This window comes from Aristolochia californica, unplaced genomic scaffold (assembly GCF_029961685.1).
Source record: "Aristolochia californica isolate CCGP_79_NKW_82.1479 unplaced genomic scaffold, dmAriCali1.0.hap1 SCAF_6, whole genome shotgun sequence".
Taxonomy (NCBI): domain Eukaryota; kingdom Viridiplantae; phylum Streptophyta; class Magnoliopsida; order Piperales; family Aristolochiaceae; genus Aristolochia; species Aristolochia californica.
The window spans coordinates 14,092,300-14,098,299 of record NW_027182257.1 but is presented as its reverse complement, the minus strand read 5'-3'; positions in this window follow the sequence as shown (position 1 = coordinate 14,098,299).

Here is a 6,000-nt window from a genome sequence, read left to right as displayed (position 1 = left end):
AGAGAGATAATTCAAAAAAGTATCTGTGATTTTTAATGATAAGAAAAAGTGGGTTCTATGGCTCTGGTAAATATCCACCCACTTGAAAATCTGATTTTTTCTACTGCTTGAAATTTTTGGCATCATTAGGCCAATTGCGTCCTCAACATGTTTCTGGCATGCATATCCACCACATTTAAAGCATGCTAGGATCAGTTAGATGTCCCTTTCCTATAAAATTCCACAGAGCAATTACTAAGGGTTGTACTAGTGGAATTTCCCTAACATGGATCACAAAACCGTGGAGTTCATTTTTAGCGCATGAAATAATTTTTTTCACTTACATTTATTATAGTTTTAAAATTTTTTTGCGTACATGAATTCTTAAATTTTCATTTTGTTGGGATCTATTTGCCATATATCTTTTTTTTTTCCAGGAAAAAGGGAGAGCGAAAACTCAAGTTGGGATTTGAAAAAAAATTTGAATTTCCAAAATGGGAAATGCACAAATGCAGAGAGAGATAATTCCAAAAAGTGTCTGTGATTTTTAAAGATAGGCAAAAAGTGGGTTGTTTGGCTCTAGTAAATATCCACCCACTCGAGAATCTGATTTTTTATGCTCGAAATTTTTGGCATCATTAGACCACTTGAATCTTCAACATGTTTCTGGCATGCACATCCACCACATTGAAAGCATGTTAGGATCAATTAGATGTCCCTTTCCTATAAAATTCCACCAAGCTAATTATTAGGGGTTCTACTAGTGGAATTTGCCAAACATGGATAAGATAACCTTGGATTTCATTTTTAGTTCGTGAAATAATTTTCTTCATATACATTTATTTTAGTTTTCAAATTTTTTTGCGTATATGAACTCGAAAATTTTCATTTTGTTGTGATCTATTTGCCTTATATCTTTTTTGTTTACGAGAAAAAAGGGAGAGCGAAAACATAAGTTTGGATCTGAAAAAAAATTTGAACTTCAAAAATGGAAAATGCACAAATGTTGAGAGAGATAATTCCAAAAAGTATCCGTGATTTTTAATGATAGGCCAAAAGTGGGTTGTTTGGCACTGGTAAAATATTCAACCACTTGAATATTTGATTATTTCTTCTCCTTGATGTTTTTGGCATCATTAGGCCACTTGCATCCTCAACATGTTTCTGGCATGCATATCCACCACATTTAAAGGATGTTAAGATCAGTTAGAAGTCCTTTTCCTATAAAATTCCACCAAGCTAATTATTAGGGGTTGTACTAGTGGAATTTTCCGAACATGGATAACAAAACCTTGGAGTTCATTATTTAGTGCATGAAATAATTTTATTCACTTACATTTTTATAGTTTTCAAATTTTTTTGCGTACATGAACTCTAAATTTTTTTTTGTTGCGATATATTTGCCTTATATCTTTTTTGTTTACGATAAAAATGGGAGAGCGAAAACTCAAGTTTCGATCGGAAAAAAAATTTCAACATCCAAAATGGGAAATGCCCAAAAGCAGATAGAGATAATTCCAAAAAGTATATGTGATTTTTAATGATAGGAAAAAAGTGGGTTGTTTGGCTTTGGTAAATTGCCACCCACTTGAGAATCTGATTTTTTCTACTCCTTGAAATTTTTGGCAACATTAGGCCACTTACATCCTCATCATGTTTCTGGCATACATATCCATCACATTTAAAGCATGTTAGGATAAGTTAGAAGTCCCTTTCCTATAAAATTCCACCAAGCTAATTATTAGGGGTTGCACTTGTGGAATTTCCCAAACATGGATAACAAAACCTCTTAGTTTATTTTTAGTGCGTGAAATAATTTTCTTCACTTACTTATTTTATAGTTTTCAAATTTTTTTGCATACATGAACTCTAAAATTTTTATTTTGTTGCGATCTATTTGTCTTATATCTTTTTTGCTTAGGAGAAAAAATGAGAGCGAAAACTCAGGTTTGGATCTGAAAAAAAATTTGAACATCCAAAATGAATAATGCACAAATGCTGAGAGAGATAATTCCAAAAAGTATCTGTGATTTTTAAGGATAGGCAAAAAGTGGGGTGTCTGGCTCTGGTAAAATATCCAACATCTTGAGAATTTGAGTTTTTCTACTCCATGAAATTTTTTACATCATTAGGCCATTTGCATCCTCTACATGTTTCTAGCATGCATATCCACCACATTTAAAGCCAGTAAGGATAAGTTAGAAGTCCCATTCCTATAAAATTCCACCAAGCTAATTATTAGGGGTTGTTCTAGTGGAATTTCCCAAACATGGATAGCAAAACCTAGATTTCATTTTTAGTGCATGAAATAATTTTCTTCGCTAACATTTATTATAGTTTTCAATTTTTTTTGTGTACATGAATTCTAAAATTTTCTTTTTGTAGGGATCTATTTGCCTTATATCTTTTTTTTTTTACGAGGAAAATGGGAGAGAAAAAACTCACGTTTGGATATGAAAAAAAACTTGAACATCCAAAATGGAAAATGCACAAATGCAGAGAGAGATAATTCCAAAAAGTATCTATGATTTTTAATGATAAGAAAAAAGTGGGTAGTTTGGCTCTAGTAAATATCCACCCACTCGAGAATCTGATTTTTGATGCTCCTTGAATTTTTTGGCATCATTAGGCCACTTGCATCCTCTACATGTTTCTGGCATGCATATCTACCACATTTAAAGCAGGTTAGGATCAATTTGATGTCCCTTTCCTATAAAATTCCACCAAGCTAATTATAAGGGGTTGTACTATTGGAATTTCCCAAACATGGATAAGAAAACCTTGGAGTTCATTTTTAGTACGTGAAACAATTTTCTTCACATACATTTATTTTAGTTTTCAAATTTTTTTGCATATATGAACTCTTAAATTTTCATTTTGTTGCGATCTATTTACCTTATATCTTTTTTGTTTACGAGAAAAATGGGAGAGCGAAAACTCAAGTTTGGATCTGAATAAAAATTTGAATTCTTAAAATGAGAAATGCAAAAATAAAGAGAGAGATAATTCGAAAAAGTATCTGTGATTTTTAATGATAGGCAAAAAGTGGGTTGTTTGGCTCTAGTAAATATCCACCCACTTGAGAATCTGATTTTTTCTACTGCTTCAAATTTTTGACATCATTAGGCCACTAGCATCCTCAACATGTTTCTTGCATGCATATCCACCACATTTAAAGCATGTTAGGATCAGTTAGATGTCCCTTTCCTATAAAATTCCACAAAGCTAATTATTATGGGTTGTACTAGAGGAATTTCTTAAACTTGGATATGAAAACCTTGGGGTTCATTTTTTGTACGTGAAATAATTTTCTTCACATACATTTATTTTAGTTTTCAAATTTTTTTGCGTATATGAACTCTAAAATTTTTTTTTTGTTGTGATATATTAGCCTTCTACCTTTTTTGTTTACGAGAAAAATGGAAGAACGAAAACTCAAGTTTGGATCTGAAAGAAAATTTGAACATCCAAAATGGGAAATGCACAAAAGCAGAGAGCGATAATTCCAGAAAGTATCTGTGATTTTTAATGATAGGAAAACAATGGGCTGTTTGGCTCTGGTAAATATCCACCCACTTGAGAATCTTATTTTTTCTACTCCTTGAAATTTTTGGCATCAGTAGGCCACTTGCATCCTCAACATGTTTCTGGCATGCATATCCACCACATTTAAAAGCATGTTAGGATCAGTTAGATGTCCCTTTCCTATAAAATTCCACCAAGCTAATTATTAGGGGTTGTACTAGTGGAATTTCGCAAACATGGATAACAAAACCTCAGAGTTCATTTTTAGTGCGTGAAATAATTTTCTTCACTTACATTTCTTATAGTTTTCAAATTTTTTTGCGTACATGAACTCTAAATTTTTTATTTTGTTGCGATCTATTTGCCTTATATCTTTTTTGTTAACGAGAAAATGGAAGAGCGAAAAGTCAAGTTTGGATCTGAAAAAAATTTGAACATCCAAAATGGAAAATGCACCAATACTGAGAGAGATAATTCCAAAAAGTATCTGTGATTTTTAAGGATTGGCTAAAAGTGGGTTGTTTGGCTGTGGTAAAATATCCAACCAGTTGAGAATCTGATTTTTTCTACTCCTTGACAATTTTGGCATCATTAGGCCACTTGCATCCTCTACATGTTTCTGGCATGCGTATCCACCACATTGAAAGCAAGTTAGGATAAGTTAGAAGTCCCTTTCCAATAAAATTCCACCAAGCTAATTATTAGGAGTTGTACTAGTGGAATTTCCCAAACATGGATAAAAAAACCTAGAGTTCATTTTTAGTGCATGAAATAATTTCTTTCACTTACATTTTATTCGTTTTCAAATTTTTTCCCGTTCATTTTGTTCGGATCTATTTGCCTTATATATTTTTGTACGAGAAAAATGGGAGAGCGAAAACTTCAGTTTGGATCTGAAAAAAAATTTGAACATCCAAAATGGGAAATGCACAAATGCAGAGAGAGATAATTCCAAAAAGTATCTGTGATTTTTAAAGATAGGAAAAAAGTGGGTTGTTTGGCTCTGGTAAAAATCCCCCCACTTGAGTATCTGATTTTTTCTACTCCTGGAAATTTTTGGCATCATTAGGCTACTGGCATCCTCAACATTTTTCTAGCATGTATATCCATCACATTTAAAGCATGTTACAATCTGTTAGATCTCCCTTTCCTATAAAATTTCACAGAGCTAATTATTAGGGGTTGTACTTGTGGAATTTCCCAAACATGGATAACAAAACCTCTGAGTTCATTTTTAGTGCGTGAAATAAATTTCTTCACTTACATTTTTTATAGTTTTCAATTTTTTTTGCGTACATGAACTCTAAAATTTTCATTTTTTTGCGATCTATTTGCCTTACATCTTTTTTGTTTACGAGAAAAATGGGAGAGCGAAAACTCAAGTTTGGATCAGAAAAAAATTTGAAAATCGAAAATGGAAAATGCACAAATGCTGAGAGAGATAATTCCAAAAAGTATCAGTGATTTTTAAGGATAGGCAAAAAGTCAGATGTTTGGCTCTGGTAAAATATCCAACCACTTGAGAATCTGATTTTTTCTACCCGAAATATTGGCATCATTAGGCCAATTGCATCCTCTACATGTTTCTGGCATGCATATCCACCACATTGAAAGCAAGTTAGGATAAGTTAGAAGTCCCTTTCCTATAAAATTCCACCAAGCTAATTGTTAGGGTTTGTACTAGTGGAATTTCCCAAACATGGATAAAAAAACCTAGATTTCAATTTTAGTGCAGGAAATAATTTTCTTCACTTACATTTATTATAGTTTTCAAATTTTTTTGCGTACATGAACTCTAAAATTTTCTTTTTGTTGGGATCTTTTTGCCTTCTATTTTTTTTACGAGAAAAATGGGTGAGCGAAAAACTCAAGTTTGGATCTGAAAAAAAAATTGAACATCCAAAATGGGAAATGCACAAATGCAGAGAGAGATAATTCCAAAAAGTATCTGTGATTTCTAAAGATAGGCAAAAAGTGAGTTGTTTGGCTCTGGTAAATATTCACCCACTTGAGAATCTGATTTTTTCTACTCCTTCAAATTTTTGGCATCATTAGGCCTCTTTCATCCTCAACATGTTTCTGGCATGCATATCCACCACATTTAAAGCATGTTAGGATCAGTTTGATGTCCCTTTCCTATAAAATTCCACTAAGCTATTTATTAGGGGTTGTACTAGTGTAATTTCCCTAACATAGATAACAAAACCTTGGAGTTCATTTTCAATATGTGAAATAATTTTCTTCACATACAACTATTTTAGTTTTCAAATTTTTTTGCGTATATGAACTCGGAAATTTTCATTTTGTTACTAGAAAAATGGGAGAGCGAAAACTTAAGTTCGGATCTGAAAAAAAATTTGAACATCAAAAATGGGAAATGCACAAATGCAGAGAGAGATAATTCCAAAAAGTATCTGTGATTTTTAATGATAGCCAAAAAGTGGGTTGTTTAGCTTTGGTAAATATCCACCCACTTGAGAATCTGATTTTTTCTAC